Source organism: Engystomops pustulosus, chromosome 8 (genome assembly GCF_040894005.1).
Source record: "Engystomops pustulosus chromosome 8, aEngPut4.maternal, whole genome shotgun sequence".
NCBI lineage: Eukaryota > Metazoa > Chordata > Amphibia > Anura > Leptodactylidae > Engystomops > Engystomops pustulosus.
The window spans coordinates 97,743,388-97,763,232 of NC_092418.1; the positions used below are offsets into that span (position 1 = coordinate 97,743,388).

A 19,845-nucleotide genomic window follows, 5' to 3' on the forward strand; every position below is an offset into this window, starting at 1 on the left:
AATCGATCACAAAACATTTCATATAATACTCTGCCATTCTTGAGTAGTAATGAGCGGACCCGTTAAAATTTGGTGTCGGCCAGAACAGAATTTTAAAACCATGTTCAGGTCCTGTTCAGTACTGATCCCGAACACCCCCTCACCGGTGACGCCTACAATCAGTGTTTACTGGGGCGGCGCACATCGGCTCTCCCATGCCTGCTGCCATTTTGGGGAGGATCGTCACTTATGATCCTTCCTAAAGTGTTGGCGCCTTGTTGACGGTGGAAAAGAGTAATCTTGAGTCTGTTATAATAAGACTCTTCTAATACTAATTCTGAACTTACACAATACAAACAGAACAATAGAGAAACAGTCAAAAATTTTCAGGTAGCTTCTGGTCGATGGGTGTATGTAAAGGGTATTACATGGCAACGTTATGGTACAAAAAGTGATAAATTAAATTACTAAAATCTGAACATATGGGCGAGGTATTTACGCCCCCCCCCCATACACCCCAATGGCCTCACGGCTCCGTTCCATAGCAGGGTAGGAATACGGCGCCTGGCCCTATGTTACTCTATGGAGAGGGGTGAGGGTGAGCGGCGCTCTCCCCCTCCCCCTCCTCCTCTCCCCGCCGCTGATGTATGCCCGCCGTGCTACGGTACGACGTGCATACATTGTGTGAATGTAGCCCAATTTTATTTTACTTGAGTACAATATACGTGGTAATTTGACATGCCCTAATCATTCAAGATTCAATTTGCTGAAATTTTGCCACATTTTCAGAACATTTTAATGTATGTGGCCGGACCTAATGTTTTTACTATAATTCTAATAACGGACAATGACGTAAACCATTGAAAATTACAATGAAATCAATGGGCGTTTTAACAGATCTCAGACTTTTATTGTATATGTAAATTCATCCAAAGGGAATTAGAAAATATTCAGATTTGAATCGAGCTGGAAATTGCCACTAATCTATAAAATGATTTGATTAATTAATTTGCTTATGTGTAGTTCAGGTGTAACATCAAGGATGAAGTGTCAGGGTTGTACTCAAAGTGAGGCAGATCGGGGCGGAAGGTCTAAAAGTAATGACACTTTTTGGACACTGGGGGCTGCAAGAGACTTTCTGCTTTGTATTAGTTGAGGCGGAGATGACAGGTGCTCCTGGGTGAGAACACCAGCTGATCCGGGGGTCACTGAACGTCTCGGTTACTTTCAGGACTATAATAATTTTAAATTTTTTATGTTGTGCAGTAAGTGTCAGTAAAGAGAAATGTAAAAGTTGTAAACAAAGCAATAATTACAACTGAATATTCCATAAGAAATCCTGCAATAAAAAGGAATAAAATGCTAGAACATTTCTCTATATGGTGCTAAGACATGACAGAGGTGATATCAATGCAGGATAAGGGCAAATAAAATCAATGCTGTATAGAGATGAGAGAGAAATACATAAGAGATTAGATAGAGATATACATGGGAAAGATTAGAGATAGATATGAGAAATATAGTGTTACTATATGATGCAGGTGATGCCACAACAATGCAGAATAAGGACAAATGAGATTGATGCTGTATAGAGGTAGATAGATTAGATATTGATGCTATATGACAGGTGCAAAATAAGGGCATGTACAATGACTGGTGTATAGAGCTAGATAGATAATAGATATGAGATCATCATAATAATGATCAAAAAAAATCTCCATTATTAGCAGATAGAGAGGGATTATTTTACTTCTATTTATGGATCAAATGATGCATCCGAAAAAAATGGACATCCTGGTAATGTGACTGTAGCCTAGAAGATAACAAGACTGAATATGAGACTCTTTCCATTTGTAGCTTACAGTCTAAACTATCCTGATACCTCCAAACTAATCGGCCAATACCATCCCACACGCAATTATAACAATTGCTGCACAGAACTTGCCAAATTGGTCCCTGTCTGCCTGGGGCTCACAATCTAATCAACCTACCAGTATGTTTTGGAGTGTGGGAGGAAACCGGAGAACCTGAAGGAAAGCCACGCAAACATGAAGAGAACATGCAATCACTTTGTAGATGTTGATCCTGGGACTTGAACCCAGGTCCCCAGCACTGCAAGGCTGTAATGCTAACCACTAAACCACCATGTCACCCCATAATCTCTGTTCCTCACAGGACCTTCTTCGCCACTGTTACCATCCGCTCTTCTTACCATCGTCTCCAGGATTTCTCCAGTGCTTCCCCCATAATCTGGAACTCTCTACCAAATTACGTCACTGTCCCCCTCCTTCCGAACCTTCAACCGTAACCTGAAAGCCCTTCTGTATGGGATCACAGACTGGACTGTAAGCCCTCACCGGAGGGTTCTCCTTCCACTTGTTTCCAGATCTCTGTAGTTTGTATATTTGTACTTGCCTTTATATATGCGTAATCTGTGTGCTATATAAATAATAATTCTTTATATAGCGCACACGGATAATGCAGCGCTGCACAAAGCATGTCAAATAAAGAATTATTATTATGTATGTGATCCCCTTACTGATTGTACAGCACTATGGAATTAATGGTGCTCTAGAAATCATATATAATAGTAATCCAGATCATCTGCTACATAACCAGATCCAATGCCAGCCGGCTCTGATATCCTGGTGGTAACCTAATGACTTAGAGGGAATGTCTATTAAATTCTACATTTCTCTGCTTTCCCGGCGCTGTATTATATACCTTTTCACAAAAAGCAGATAGAAATCTCCATAAAATAGAGATCTGGTTTTACAACCTTGTAATATGAGCCATAAATGACACATATGGACGTTTCTCCTCTCCATTTAGAGAGAGAGGGAGAAGCTTCTCCACCTGTTTAAGTTCTAATAGAAATCTATACAGAGATCATTGGAATGAAAGCTATAGGACTTTTCACTTTCCCCTTCCTCTGTGGGACGTTAGTACCGGTAGTTGTATTGTCTTATTCCTTACGTTTCGATAAAGTTTTAAAAAGTTCTTTTGTTCGTTTCGTTTTCTCATCCTATCAGATGTTCCTCCCAGTCACTTTGTCCCCGCAGCTAATCCTATTGTGCTATAGTACTACATGGTCCTTTGATGTCTGACCTATAGCGGCCCTATACATGGGATGACACTGGAGGATTTCGCCAGATATGGCGGCTATTTCTGTCACTTTTGTTCAGCTGTTCTCGTTTTCATTTGAAGTGTCCACGAACATCTGAAACCTTCTCCGCTCATCTAGTTTTGTGCGTAGCAGCTACAGGGGTCACACTATATAAAAGACTATTAATCATGACACAGGGACATTAGAAAGTAACCAGATATGAAAACCACACACCCTCTGTAGGAAAGTATGTACAGGGGGGGGGGGTATTTAGTCAGCCACCAATTGTGCAAGTTCTCCTGTACTTATTTTCCACAATGTCCATAATTTGCAAATAAAATCAGAAGTGTCTGAGGTAAAACTGTTCTAATTGCCCATGAAAACCAATCAGAGTTCTGCTTTTATTTTCCCACAGCTGTTTATAAAATGAAAGATCAGCTCTGATTGGTTTCCATGGGCAACTAGAACAGTTTTACCTCAGACACTTATGGTAAATCTCCCCAAATGTGTTTTGCTGGAGTTGTTTTCCCATATTGTCTCTCATAGTTGAGGTTCTACCTATGACGTTAGTTACAGGTTTAAGTGGTGGCTGACTAAATACTCCCCCCCCCCACCCCCCACTGTATGTAGGACAAAGGAGTGGACAATATGGTGGCACGGATAGAAGTATTCCTGACTTCTGGATATGTCAATTCAGTTTCAAGAAAAGATTTTCCTTCAGTGAGGTAGAGGGACCTTAAACAAGTCTTTTTTGGCTAACTACAAACCAAAAACAATAAGCGGGTACCTATGAGGCGTATTATGTCAATTTAGCATCAGCTGAGCGTCTGGTGTTCAATGGTTATAGTGACCTGATCCTGTTCTGCTGGTTGAGGGGACACTAAATCCAAGTCGTTGGAGGCAGATGTGTTGATGAGACAATGCAGCACATTTACTAAGGGACGGAATCACGTTTTTCTCCCGGGTTTCCCAAATGTTTCCAATTTGTTCCGAATTGCCCAGGGATTTTGGCGCACGCGATCGGATTGTGGCGCATCATCGCCGGCTTTCACACGACAGAAATCGGGGGGCGTGGCCGTCGGAAAACCCGACAGATTCAGAAAAGCCGCAGAATTTAAAAAATAAATTTTGCCGCAAAAATAGCACTCACATACACTGGGACGGAGGAGGTGAATTCTGGCGGACTTCATCGGACGCACGACCTTAGTGAATCTAGGCAGAACCCGAATCAGCGTCGGAGAACTCTCCATTGGATCGCGACTGGACCGTGTAAGTAAATCTGCCCCAATATATAAGACCTAAGAGTTACAGAAAGTTGTATGGCACCTCACCAGCACTGGGAGGCACATGTAGGTGGCACTCGAGAAGACATACATTGACTGAAAGTACTTTAGGCACTTTGTGTGGAGAAAACTGTAAAATGCAAGGTTGCTACTTTACGCTATTAACCTGCGGCACCGTACCGCTCCGTACCCGGAAAAAGATAGGACATGTCCTATCTTTTACAGTAATACGGCGCCGTGCGCCATTACTTCCTATGTAGAGGGGCGGGGGTGAAATACAAAGACAAACTAGGCCCAAACCAGAATCACTGCTACAAGGCAAACTCTGGCGAAAAAATTGAGCAAATAGCCCAATGCGCTCAAAAAGTCACTGAAATACAACCAAAATCAGACTAAGATAAATCTGCTCCTCTAAGTTAAAGGTGCACAAAAAAAGTTGGTGCACTTTCTTAGAGCAGTGCAGTGGGTGACACAATTCCTGAATCTGGTGCCCTCTGCACTGTTTTCACAGTTTTTGAGAAATGTGGGCCATTGTGTGCATGTGGATTGAGAGCAGGAAGAGAGAATTTCATGGGTGAAGGCCCTTCTGAGTATAACATTTCCTGGTGGATTGGGTGGCCATGGGCCCCCTTGAAGCTTTTGGCCCCCGGGCTACTGCCGAAACCGCCTTTATTTTCATCCACTACTGCAGAAAGCATCTATTGTATCTTCTCTGTTCCCCCCTGATGTGGGCATCTTTCTTGTCTAGAGCATCAGTCCTATGACTACAGTTATAATAGTACCTACCTCCAGACCCCACCTAACGCAAGTTCTTATATGGATTTATACATTCATGGACAATGACCACCTGTCTAGAACTTGTGATGTAACCTGCAGTACGGGAGATAAAGGAACTGGTGATTTCCAGTGAATTTTACCTCACAATTTCTGGATTTTACTGAGATTAATGTGTGTTCCTATCTGGCAACAAATAATAAAGATCTTGTGTGTTCCTCTCTAAACTAATGCAAATCCCATTATGTGAGTCGGCTCATTGGAGATTTTACATCCGAGGAGGAAGTCACGGGGATTTCCCTGAACCAACAGGTACACCTGATAAATACATATTACCTCACAGCATGTGTCATCACACAATCGCTCAGTCACTGGAATTTCATTAGCTTCTAGACTGATATATTATGGGAATCGAGTGTCTTCAGGTAGGTCCCAAAAGGAACAACCCCAAAGGTCCAGCAGAATACAAGATGTTATGGGTTATTTACTCCCATACATGTTGAATAGATGTGACTGTCCAATGGCCCGTGAGTATTCCCCCTGCCAGGACCTTAAATTCATGAATCCTATCCAAAGGTCCTGGCAGGGTGATTACTCATGGACAGTTATAAATCACATGACCCTCCATGTTCGGCCATTTTTTGGACAGGAATGTCCGACTGATGAGGTAAAAGACAAGAGGCTTCACTTTACATATCAAGAAAGCGGAGCAGAACTTTTAACACACATATATATATATATATATATATATATATATATATATATATATATATATATATATATATATATATAGTTAAATGACCTAATATCCTGCCCCCTTACTAACATACACATCACTAAATACATGAGGTAAAGTGGCCAACCCCCTTTAAAGCCCCCTATGGCCACAGCAATATAATATATTTGACATATTTCATACTAGCCAATGGGGTGGTAACAATTTATTTTCCCTGGGGGGGGGGGGGGGGGTCTCTCTGTGTTCTGTAAAAGGTTACCCTTGGTTAGTACGAGCGCACATATAAATCTTGTTTTTGAAAATGCTCTCTGCAGCAATTTTTCAGTGAAACATCAAGGAGAAAAGAATAGAAGTGAAGACGTGTGATTGATTGTGAGCAGAGAGCAGAGCTCTTACATCACACCAGGAGGAAGCAGGACCCGCGGATTGCTTCATCTCCAGCCCGATAAGCAGCGGTTAGGAATGCGCCTCTTGTAGCAGACAGGTGGACTTAAAGGTTTGTATGGAGAAGAATGATATTCTCAGGTGAAGGGGCTACTGCAAAAGAAACCTGTCTAGTTATTTCTGCCGCCCTGATGGAGAGCAGGATGTGATTGTGTGTGAGAAGCTGAGTTCTGTGATATATGGGTTGAAATGGTTTGGAGAAAGTTTTCCATGTAAAATGCATTGTAATTACCCTGCTCACACAGTGATTGAAAGTGAGAGTCCTGATTACTCCTCCCACACACAGTGATTGACAGGGAGAGTCCTGATTACTCCACCCACACACAGTGATTGACAGGGAGAGTCCTGATTACTCCACCCACACACAGTGATTGACAGGGAGAGTCATTACCCAGCCCACATACATTGATTGACAGTGAGAGTCCTGATTACCCCGCCCACATACATTGATTGACAGTGAGAGTCCTGATTACCCCGCCCACATACATTGATTGAAAGTGAGAGTCCTGATTACCCCTCCCACACACAGTGATTGACAGTGAGTCCTGATTACTCTGCCCACACACAGTGATTGACAGTGAGAGTCCTGATTACTCCACCCACACACAGTGATTGACATTGTGAGTCCTGATTACCCCGCCCACACACAGTGATTGACAGTGAGAGTCCTGATTACCCCCCCCACACACAGTGATTGACAGGGAGAATCCTGATTACCCCGCCCACACACAGTGATTGACAGTGAGAGTCCTGATTACTTCTCCCACACACAGTGATTGATAGGGAGAGTCCTGATTACTCTACCCACACACAGTGATTGACAGGGAGAATCCTGATTACCCCGCCCACACACAGTGATTGACAGTGAGAGTCCTGATTACTTCTCCCACACACAGTGATTGACAACGAGAGCCCTGATTACTTCTCCCACACACAGTGATTGACAGTGAGAGTCCTGATTACTCCTCCCACACACAGTGATTGACAGTGAGAGTCCTGATTACTTCTCCCACACACAGTGATTGACAGTGAGAGTCTCCCATGTCTTTTTCATACTGATTGTTAGTGGTCTGATACTTGGACCCCACATGAAGAGTTATTCCATCCCCATTGGGGCACCGGATCCCATACAGTTGATGCTGCCAGAAGCAGAAGTCCCATTCATTGAATAGCAAAGGCAACTGAGTAGCAGATATAACTGATCAATGTGGGGTTTGGGTGTTTGGCCCCCCACTGATGGCTAAATATATGGGGACCAGAAATTAAATTAGCTCTCATAATCTATGTTATAAATAAGCTTTCTCCATGTTCCTGGTCTTACATTTCCAGATCTTCTCCTGTCTGACCCTGGGGGAGGGAGATAAGGGGGCTCACGGGAGGAGTCTAGTTCACTAGGTTGACATAACTTTGCCATTTGTCAGTCGGTGGTTTCTACTCTAGTCTAATTTTAACAGTGCACTTGGCCTGGTACTGAGCATGCATTTACTGATTCACTTGTACTTGATCCCCGCAGGCTTGTAAATGATGTGTTTTATCACCAAATCGCTCAGAAGTGAATTAAAATTAATCTGGTTTTATCTCAACTCTTAGTAGCTGAGCGCGATTAATCTGTTTGCATCAAGGTTGGATAAGAGATTACGCCAAGGAAAAGCTCAGGATGGAGACTCCGAAAAATCTGCCTCTTTTCTGATATCCGACAACTTGAAGGTAAGGTGGATCACTCCGTTTTTAATATTGCTGACGCTGCATCATTGATACCATCTGGATAGGATTTTGGCAGATACATTTTTTTTAGCAGATTTATACATTTGTTATATGATGTTAATAATAATAATTTTTTTAATTAATATTATTATTTTTATTATTATTTGATATATGATGAGAATAATATTTTATTATTGCTATTATTTTTATTATTTGATATTTGTAGAATTTTTTTTATACTAATATTTTCAGAAATCTTGTTTTTTTTCTATTTTATATAAATGTTACATTATTATTATTTGTTTTGGTGTTGGTACCAAAATACAATATTATTTGTATTTTTTTTTAATGATGAATGTAAATATTATTATTTTATAACTCCAATCCTTCTTTGGTTGAACTTGATGGACATGGGTCTTTTTTCAACCATATGAACTATGTAACTTTTCCATTTTTTACTTTTTCTATTTCTTTTTTAATATATGAATTCATACAGAATCATTTTTTTACTGTACTATTATAGTTATTTTCTGTCTGACTTCTTCTCCCGTTGCAATTTAAGTAGGAGGGTTGTGACTGTGCTTTCCTAGTTACTATGGGTGTGACTAGATGTAGGAGTGTCATCCCTTTATGTAATCCTCCATGTAGGCACAGGGTTGGGATGACAATATTAACCCTTACAAGACTGTAAACGTAAGTCGAACAGAGTGTAAGGATTAATGCCAGAGTAAAAATGAGTCTATGTTTCACTTTTAATGCATGAAAAATGTCTATAGCATATAGTATATATGTATATATTATATACTATATATAGGGGGTCATTTATCTTAGTCTGATGCCCTTTTAGTGACTTTTTGAGTACATTGGGGTATTTGCGCAATTTTTTGTGCACCTGATCCCAGATGTTTGCGCCCTATTTAACATTGATTTGCGCCTTTGCAGGCACAGATAATTGTGCAATAACACGCCAGTCCAGACCATGCTTAGGAAAGGCAATAGTATGATTTGTGCCAAAAAAATATTTAAAAATTTGCTTCTAATAAGGCACAATAAAACTTTATTTGACAAAGAAAAATTATGTGCAAAAAATAGACTCACAAAAGAGCTCAGAGAAGGGGGACATACGATAAATGGCCCCGATAGTATCGAAATGTCTCAAACCTAAGACTACGAATGCCGGCATATGATGAAAACAGCAACCGTTTGCTGTAGTGATTACTCCATATCTGGCCTCCCCCCCTCACACCCCTCTACATATAACCTTAAAGAGAACGCCAGCTTTTATCCCACTAAATTACTAGTCTGCTCAGGTAGAGGATGAAATGTCCTTTCTAAAATTTCTTCTTTTATGTGAAATCTCACAAATTTACCTACAGTAAATCTCTCCCAAATTCAGGCAAATATGACTCTTTTTACCCCATAAATGAGATGAGTCAAGTTTAGTGGTTGCAGGGAAAGGGTTATTTTTAGATGCCCCTATCTTCTGCTCTATAGCACCCAGAAGCATGCTGATGGTGTCATATTAAAGATAAGAGTCTCATCTTTTAGCTCACATGGTTCTCAGGTTTGTGGTTCTGTTAGCTACAGAATTAAACAAACAGACAGTTAAAAAAGGCAGAACTGGATCTTTATCTGGTACTTGCATTTCCAACTATGTCTTTAGCTGCATCCAGTTAGGTAGCTCACAAAGCCTGGTGTGATCTGTAAGATTAGATTCATATCTTTAATGTGATACAGCATGTTTTTAGTTACTATAGAACACAAGAGGTACGAAAGAACCAAAGATAAGGGACTAAGAAGTAACACTACCTCTGTGATCACTAAACTTGACTCATCTCACATGAATGCAATAATAATTCTTTATTTATATAGCACACACAGATTACGCAGCGCTGCACAAGCATGTCAAATTGGTCCCTGTCCACAGGGGGCTCACAATCTAAACAACCTAACAGTATGTTTTGGAGTGTGGGAGGAAACCAGAGGACCCGGAGGAAACCCACGCAAACATGGAGAGAACATACAAACTCTTTGCAGATGTTGACCTGGGTGGGATTCGAACCCAGGACTCCAGTGCTGCAAGGCAGAAGTGCTACTCACTCAGCCACCGTGCTGCCCTAGGGTAAGAAGAGTAATTTTTTCCTTGACTTTGGGGGTGATTTTTTTTTATAGGTAAACAGGGGAGATTTTACATGAAAGAGGAAATTCTAGAAGAGACATTACAGTACCATGACCATTACCGAAACTACCGTACCTGAAGGGGCTGGTATTTTATTTGGGTAAAACCTGGTCACAGGTTCTCTTTAAGTCAAAACCTTAGCTTGGACTTGGGTTTGTGTATGGAGGTCGTTCAGTTCTCCTCAGATGGTGGAAGTCAGCTGAAACAAGGCTCCTTTTATCTCAAAAATGTCTAGCGGTGGTTTATTCCCCTTCACCAGTATCGGACTTGAGTTGCTTGGGCACAACAAATAAAGTTATTCATTACTTCCTATAAAAAGAACCTAGTAACCTCTTAATTGGGTTGCTTTCTGTTGGATCTCTGGGGTCCATTATTGCATATAAGCCTGAGCCCACCTGATCCTCTGGTTCTCTGATGGGCCAGTCCAACCATGTTCTCCCTTGGAGACTTGTGCACTTGCTACCATGTTTCGAACTAGGCAAAGAGTATCCACCGCCTCCTCTTATTGGTAATTTGATAATTTAGGATGGTGTATCTTGCTCAACTAAGCTCCCTTCTCCATCATAGCTAATACAGAGACACAGAAAGGGATAGGCTTAGATGAAGAACACAACCAGCCGGCCCCTTCATCAGGTCACCAACACTAAGAAGGAACCCTCAACTTGTGTAGAAGCTACCCGAAGTAGAAAATATATCAGAATTGAATGTGATTAGGACCAACACCACATTTTAAAATAAATCCCACCTTTTAAACCCATCCGCCCATCAAAAATATCCCTAAAAATCAGAGGGCTTTCTAATATGGTTTCTGAATAGAAAGTCCTCCCAAAGGGTTCCACGTACTTCCCAGTACCGGCAGTCCCCGGGTATAAATACAAGATAGGTTCCATAGGTTTGTTCTTAAGTTGAATTTGTATGTAAGTCGAAACTGTGTATTTTAGAATTGTGGTTCCACACAAAAAAAATTGCCCCAGTGACAATTGGAGTTTCTAAATTTTTTGCTGTAATTGGACCAAGGATTATCAATAAAACTTCATTACAGACACCTTACAGCTGATTATTGCAGTCTGGGACTATAGAAATAGCATCCAGAGACTTCACCAGAGGTCTCAGAGGGGTCCGTCTTTAACTCAGAGTCGTCTGTAAGTCAGGTGTCCTTAAGTAGGGGACCGCCTGTAACATGTCCTAATAACTGAAATGGAGAGAATTTAGTTTTGGTGCTGACATTGAAATAAACCCATCACCCAGCAAGTACCTTGTTTGCTTATGTCTCTTGGTGGCCCCAAACTCTATTCTCTTGTTCCACCACTGCTACTAGATTAAACTACTTACCAGAGGAGGGAGAGAATGAAACAGGGTGAAGGAGACTATGAAAATACAAAACAAGACAGGAGAACGGAGAAAGTGATGGATTGTAAGTGGCTCTGTGGATGATGAGTAATGACTTATGTTGACTCATTGTAGAAGACAATGGGGCACATTTACTTGCCCAGTCCAATCGCGATCCCGCGGCGCGTTGTCCGACGAGAATTCGGGTCTGCCGGGATTCACTAAGGTAACGCGTCCGATATCCAGCAGGTGTCGCTGCTGCGCCGAGGTCCGCCGGAGTTCACCTTCTTCTCCTCGGTGCATGTAAGTGCTGATCTTACGACACAAATCGCTTTTTAAATTCTGCAGTTTTTCCGAATCCGTCGGGTTGTCCAACGGTCACGCCCCCGATTTCTGTCGCATGAAAGCCGCAAAACGGAAATATGCGGGAAACCCGACGAAAGTGTGGCGTTCGGACCCTTAGTAAATGAGCCCCAATGTTGTCACCACCTGCCATGAGATTGATACTGTCAATGTACCACGGGATCTCTAGATGGTTTTTTTTTTTAGGTGAGCGAAGCAATTGCTGCTAGTTCTCCCAGTTACTACAGGTCAGAGTGGACGTAGCATTAATAGTAAAACTGGTGTAAGCACCTGAGTGCACAATACACTGGATGACCCATGATGTATTGTTCAGTGTCGGCACAATTTCCTCGCTGTGTACTTGTTGACCTTCCATCGTAGGATCATTTTAGGTGATGGCATTTCACTATTTTATCGTAACTGCTGGAGTCTGACTTTTGGGACACATAGTTGGAGCTGGTTTAGCACTTCATCCTTTTCTAAAATGCTTATACCTGCATGTGATCCGCTCATATGTGGTAGATGGGTAGTATAGGGGTATCTATATGGCCCCAGATTTTACAGTGTTTTTCCATACAGCTACTCTGATGTTCAGGATCGAATATGATGCCACCTGACACAAAACTAATTTTGATTAGTTATGGTACAGGGTCATAAAACAAAATTGGTGGGAACTTGGTGAGAACAAAAATTGGTTGGAGAACAAAAATGAGACAGACAGGCTACATGAACAGCCCAAAATTTAGGCTACTACTCTGACATGGCCATTCCATCACATGTATCGATTTCATTTATGGTTGGTTTCCTTGCGTGCATTGGCTTATTGTCTTGTTGATTCATAAAGAATTTCCTCATCCTGAGTTCATGCAATGTTCTCCTTCCTCCACACATGGACATAAGATGTTGTAGTTTGTCATGAAAAGGTCTTTTGCTGTTACCATCGCGTTTTCTTTCATCACTTTAAGGCCTCTTCCACACTAGCGTTGCGTTTCACGTCAGGGTGCAATGCGTGAAAAACTGACGTTTTTGGCTGCGTTTTTGTTCCATTTTTCCTTGGAGTAATTAGTGTTTTTGCTTTTTTCACGCGCGTGTTGTTAGCGTTTTTTTGCGTTTTCGGCGCATTTTTCACGCGCGATTCAATGGGAGACTCGAGCATTTTTCAAAGGGACCATGGTTTGGGATTAAAATGTGTTATTTAATTGAAAAATAATGTCTTCTGATAATTTGCAAACATCTGCGATCTATTCTTCACTGTTCCGCGCGTATATTATCTCCCGACAATTTAGCAGATGTGAAGAACAGTGAAGAATAGAATAAAAACATTGAACACAGTGAACACAGTGACCACAGGATCATTTAAGAGAAAAACACAGTGCAGAACACAGTGCAGAATAGATTACAGATGTTCGGCACATCTGCTTACTTGTCGGGAGATACGCGCGTAACGGCGCGAACAAAATAGCATGTGAAGAACAATATATATGTGTGTGAAGAACACATTGCAGATGTTTAAATACATCTGCAATGTGTTCTTCACACATATATATTGTTCTTCACATGCTATTTTGTTCGCACCGTTCCGTGCGCATCTCCCGACAAGTAAGCAGATGTGCCGAACATCTGTAATCTATTCTGCACTGTGTTCTGCACTGTGTTTTTCTCTTAAATGATCCTGTGTTCACTGTGTTCACTGTGTTCACTGTTTTTATTCTATTCTTCACTGTTCTTCATTGTGTTTTTTTAATTAAATGCTCGATCGCGAGCAGGGAAAATAATGTTATTCTGGTCACCTAGCAACCCTTACGTTTAAAACGCATTGCACTCGCATTGCACTTGCAATGATTGCGAGTGCAATGCGTTCTTGATGCGTCTCCATAGACTTGAATGGGGCGTGAAAAACGCGCGTGACACGCAAAAATAGAGCATGCTGCGATTTTGACGCGCGTGAAAACGAACGCAAGCACGCGCGTTAAAACCAACGCTAATGAAGAAAGACCCATTGAATACCATGGGACAGAGTGCAATGCAAGTTCTGCGCGTCAAATGCACGCGCAGAACTCGCGCGTGAAAAACGCCAGTGTGGAAGGGGCTTAAGGCTTGTTGTTGTGATCTTTAGGGTGACCACACCTGAGAAGAGTCACAGTCCTGAATTTGCTTCATTTGTAGGCACATTGTATAACCATGGGTTGGTGTACACAAGGTCTTTAGCGATGCTTTTTTATCCTTTTATCCCAGTTTCATGACATGTCCTTGGGATCTTCTGAAAAGCTCCAGACTCTCTTACTGGTTTTGCTTGAGAAGAACAGATTTGTCAGTAACCAAGATTTATGTGCCGACATTATTACCTTCATTAAAATATCCTTTACCTGTTAGATCTTGGAGAAGTCTTTGACACATTGATATATAGAAAATCTACCAGAAAAAATCAAACATGATAAATTAGGGACACTTACTCATAGACCCAAGGCACTGTGACTATGATAATATTCTCATATGTGTTATCCATGTCTTCCTCCCTTCTAAAATCAACTTTTAAAAGTATGCTAATGGAGGGGCATTACCAGAGTCCCTCCATGCTGTAGCTTCAGAGGTTGTTACACTGTCTCCACCTCCCCTCAGCACTTCCCTCCTAATTGTGCATGCTGTAATCTCACACAGTGTAACAGTCTGTGAAGCTGTAATAACTCCCCCCAGAGCCCTTCTGGTTAATTAGCATAATCATAAAAGTTCATTTTAGAAGGAAAGAGGCCATAGATAGCAAATATAAGAAGATTACTGGATCTAGAGTAAGTTTCTCTGATCATGATGGAAGATGGACATCTACCACCAGGATGAAAATTGTCAACCAAGTACACTGATATACTGATGTGTGCCCCCTCTGGCATGATCTGCTCTTCTTTAAGCTTCCTATACCGTTGTTTTTAAGAAAAAAAGGCTTTAAAAATTATGCAAATGAGCCTCAGGGGCTCCAGGCTCCATTAACACCTATGGAGCCCCAAGCCCCTCGGGCTCATTTGCATAATTGTAAAGCCTTTTTTTTTAAACAAATGCGTAAGAATCTAAAAGAAGATTGGATCCTGCCAGAGGGGGCACACACAAGTATGTCGGTGTACTTTGTTTACATTCCTTCATCCTGGTGGTGGATGTCCTTTAAATTTACTTTTTGGCATTACTCAACATACATAACATGAACATTACAATTTTGTGTGTATTATTGGTTTAATCATACTGTTTGTGTCTATAATTAGATAATAATTAGTTTAGTTATTTCTGATAAATAATTGTAAGTGAGATGAGCAAATCATTCAAGATACATGCACTGATATGTCGCCACATTTTATTCGGGTCCTAACCTATTTGGTCTGTCTGAACCGACATTGCTTTTAATTGACCTGGAAATTGATATTTAACCCCCTCTAGTCATCTCAAACACAGGTTTTTACAGAAAGCTCCTCTTTTGTACATTTTGTCAATTTTCAATTCCAACTAAAACGATAATAACGGAAACCAAAATTTTAACAGATTTGTAGACTTCACTTATTCTTGCATAAACATCAATTCCGCACTGTGCTTGACAGCTACATTGATATTTACAAAGGGGCCATAATACCATAATATCAGGGAGCTTAGGGGTTAAAATTGACATTTATTACATTTTGATTTCTTTTTTGCTTTTGCCTCTCCCCTGAAAATCAGAAATTACGCGGATTCCATTCGGTCGCCCCAAAAAATCGCCGGTTTAGTACGGAATCTACGAATCGACATATAGATTCTCATCTATAATGAGAATGTTTTTCCATTTCTTCCATGTATCTGAGGGATTTAGGCTTTTGGCTATAACTTCAAAAAAGGTTCTTATAATGGAGGAGTCTATGGAGCATGTCGGGACTGATGGAAATCTGCGCCAGTGGGTGCATAATGGGTCCTTCTCTCATCACCTCTGCAGCCACAACAGGTGTTCAGTTACTCATCAAAAACAAGTGGTTTTAGTGAGTGCCCCCTCTTCCCATGAGCTCAGGAGAAGCCGTGTCTACCCAGTCATCCCATGTTCCGCTTTCTTCTTGTTGACTCATGGTAACTCCTACTCCTCCACTCACTTTTCTATCTCAAACCGCAAAACATAAAATCTGCAGTGTCCTTAACCTGACAGCTACATTAATATTTACACAGAGGCCATGGGATATATCCATGGGAAGAAGAGTAAATACAATTAAAAAATTTACATTTATTACTCTCTCGTTTCATTATTGCTGCTGCTACTCCCCTCAAAATGGTAAATTATATAATTGGGGGAAATTTAAATCAGGATTTTATTGACCTGCTGTAATGTCTGAAAATATGTACCATCTCCTCCTGCTCTATAACATGCTGCCTGCAGATAGGACACTATGTACAATCTGCTTAGCTCCTCCTGCTCTATAACATGCTGCCTGCAGATAGGACACTATGTACAATCTGCTTAGCCCCTCCTGCTCTATAACATGCTGCCTGCAGATAGGACACCATGTACAATCTGCTCGGCTCCTCCTGCTCTATAACATGCTGTCTGCAGATAGGACAGTATGTACAATCAGCTCAGCTCCCCCTACTTTATAACGTGCTGTCTGCAGATAGGACAGTATGTACAATCAGCTCAGCTCCTCCTACTCTATAACATGCTGCCTGCAGATAGGACACTATGTACAATCTGCTCAGCTCCTCCTGCTCTATAACATGCTGCCTGCAGATAGGACACTATGTACAGTCTGCTCAGCTCTATAACATACTACTCAGAGATAGGACACTATACAAAATCTCCTTTGCTCCTCCTGCTCTATAACATGCTGCCTGCAGATAGGACACTATGTACAATCTGCTCATCTCCTCCTGCTCTATAACATGCTGCCTGCAGATAGGACACTATGTACAATCTGCTCAGCTCCTCCTGCTCTATAACATGCTGTCTGCAGATAGGACACTATGTATAATCTGCTCATCTCCTCCTGCTCTTTAACATGCTGCCTGCAGATAGGACACTATGTACAATCTGCTCATCTCCTCCTGCTCTATAACATGCTGCCTGCAGATAGGACACTATGTACAATATGCTCAGCTCCTCCTGCTCTATAACATGCTGCCTGCAGATAGGACACTATGTACAATCTGCTCATCTCCTCCTGCTCTATAACATGCTGCCTGCAGATAGGACACTATGTACAATCTGCTCAGCTCCTCCTGCTCTATAACATGCTGCCTGCAGATAGGACACTATGTACAATCTGCTCATCTCCTCCTGCTCTATAACATGCTGCCTGCAGATAGGACACTATGTACAATCTGCTCAGCTCCTCCTGCTCTATAACATGCTGCCTGCAGATAGGACACTATGTACAATCTGCTCATCTCCTCCTGCTCTATAACATGCTGCCTGCAGATAGGACACTATGTACAATCTGCTCAGCTCCTCCTGCTCTATAACATGCTGCCTGCAGATAGGACACTATGTACAATCTGCTCAGCTCCCCCTACTTTATAACATGCTGCCTGCAGATAGGAAGCTATGTACAATCTGCCCAGCTCCTCCTACTCTATAACATGCTGCCTGCAGATAGGACACTATGTACAGTCTGCTCAGCTCTATATCATACTACTCAGAGATAGGACACTATACAAAATCTCCTTTGCTCCTCCTGCTCTATAACATGCTGCCTGCAGATAGGTCACTATGTGCAATCTAAGCATTTGGGGTTTGATCAATCACAACAAATCAGTTCCTGTATTCATTTTATAGATAGGGTGTCTTGTTCGGAATGGTGGGACACCCCTAATTCAGACAATGATCCCATACAAGTAGATAAGTGTTTATTCCGGGATAAGACCTTTTTATAACCCTTCTACTCTTGAACATGATACACAAGTTCTCCTTAATGAATGATATAATCTTTCAGTAGTAAGACTTCAGTCATGGGAGTTTATGTTTCTCGTGGTCTGGGCCTCATTATCTTGGAGCGTGTCGGGGTGATGGCAGGAGTCTCCCCGGACCCATGCGCTGCTCCATTCACTGACTCATCCTCACTCATGTGGGAAAGTTTGCAGCCCCACAGATTAATATTTGATGTGGTCAGGTGCTTTTGAGAAAACTTCTCCTGGAACACAAAGATTAATCCTTGAAAACATTTTCACTTTCCCTGCCAGGTATTTTCTGGATTATATTTGGCAGCGAGTGTTTCATTCAGGTCTGACACATCCATGTGTCACACACACGTATGGCTGTCATTGTATTCCTCTAAGAGGCACTTACTGCTTATTTATGGAAAATCCCACAGAATACGTCATCACATTGGATTATACTGGGCCAAATGGCGCTGATTCCTCCTGGTACCAACATGCCAGGTCTATTCCAAGTAGACTTACATCCATTTGGATGATATGCAATGAATAAGAAAAAAGTAGATATACTAAACAATATGAGGAAGAAAGCAAATAGATGATAGATAGATAGATAGATAGATAGATGTTTATATCTAGATAGATAATGTATATGTATATATATATATATATATATATATATATATATATATATATATATATATATATATATTGTGGGAGATTTGGCCCAGTAGAGACCGTGGTAGCGGGGTGCTGTGATGCAGTTCAAGACAGTGACACCAAAGTACAGTCCAAAACAGGTCTCGCCTGCGTTTATTGTAGCAGCAAAATAAAACAGCCTTTACATTCAGGCATTAAACAAACAAAATCCTACCCGTCAGGGTGCTAACTATACAGGTGTTCACTAACTCACCACTAACAAAATCACTTGGCTGCTCCAGGCACAGAGGTCAGGGCTGTGTGCTCTCCAGCCTCCTTCCAGAGAGAGACAACACTTCCAGCTCTGCTGAGCAGTTTAAAAAAGAGACTGATTGGGCTGCTCCCATCACCTGTGTCCAAGGTGCTGGACACCCAACCGCAGCACTAAGGCCTTGCATAATAGCAAAACCTAGGGGAAACATACCGCCCATCCACAGTTAACCCCTTCAGTGTCTCACATACCCTCCCCCTCTGTTTGACCCTGTGGGGGCGAACACTTTTGGCCATCAGACAGTGGGTACGGGATAGGGCATCGGCATTCCCATGCAGCTTTCCCGCTCGATGTTCTACCGTGAATTTGAAATTCTGCAGCATTAGGAACCACCTTGTGACCCTGGCGTTCCTCTCTTTGGCCTGACTCATCCAGGTGAGGGGAGAGTGATCGGTCACTAGTGTAAACTGTCGCCCTATCAAGTAATACCTCAGGGATTCCAGAGCCCATTTGATCGCCAAGCACTCCCTCTCAACTATACTGTAGTTCTTCTCCGGAGGTGTGAGCTTGCGGCTCAGGAATGTCACGGGATGTTCCTCACCCTCAACTACTTGGGACAGGACAGCCCCTAAGCCCACGTCAGAAGCGTCAGTCTGCACAATAAATGTCTTGGTGAAGTCAGGGGTGATCAGTACCGGTCCCTTGCACAAAACCATCTTAAGTCGCTGAAACGCCCCCTCAGCCTCTTCACTCCACTTTACCATCACCGCCCTGCTACCCTTGGTCAGGTCAGTCAGGGGTGCCGCTATGGTAGCAAAATCGGGGATAAATCGTCGATAATAGCCCACTATGCCTAGGAAAGCCCTCACTTGCTTCTTGCTCATAGGTCGTGGCCACTGCTGGATCGCCTCCACTTTATTTACTTGGGGTTTGATGACACCTCGCCCAATACGGTACCCCAGGTAACGGGCCTCTTCCAGACCCAGAGCACATTTTTGGGGGTTCGCTGTCAACCCTGCTGCCCTCAGGGAGTCTACCACTGCTTGCACCTTGGCCAGGTGACTCTCCCAATCGTTACTATAAACTATGATGTCATCCAGATAGGCCGAGGCATATCTCCGGTGAGGTTTTAGCACGAGATCCATCAACCTCTGGAATGTGGCGGGAGCCCCATGTAGCCCAAAGGGGAGT

The 19,845-nt window shown here is 42.1% G+C and overlaps 1 protein-coding gene across 2 annotated transcripts in view; it reads left to right on the forward strand.

Annotated features, from left to right (window-relative positions):
* The first annotated feature begins 3,852 nt into the window (after positions 1-3,852).
* The window catches only part of ITGB6 (integrin subunit beta 6), a 117,299-nt gene continuing 101,306 nt past the window's right edge, over positions 3,853-19,845 (forward strand). Inside the window, exons 1-3 of one of the 2 annotated variants that reach the window (XM_072121906.1) lie at positions 3,853-3,868; positions 6,193-6,374; positions 7,913-8,029. The gene's annotated coding sequence lies outside the window, so the exon portion shown is untranslated. The remainder of the gene's footprint in view (positions 3,869-6,192; positions 6,375-7,912; positions 8,030-19,845) is intronic. The other variant, XM_072121907.1, reaches the window with a different exon arrangement.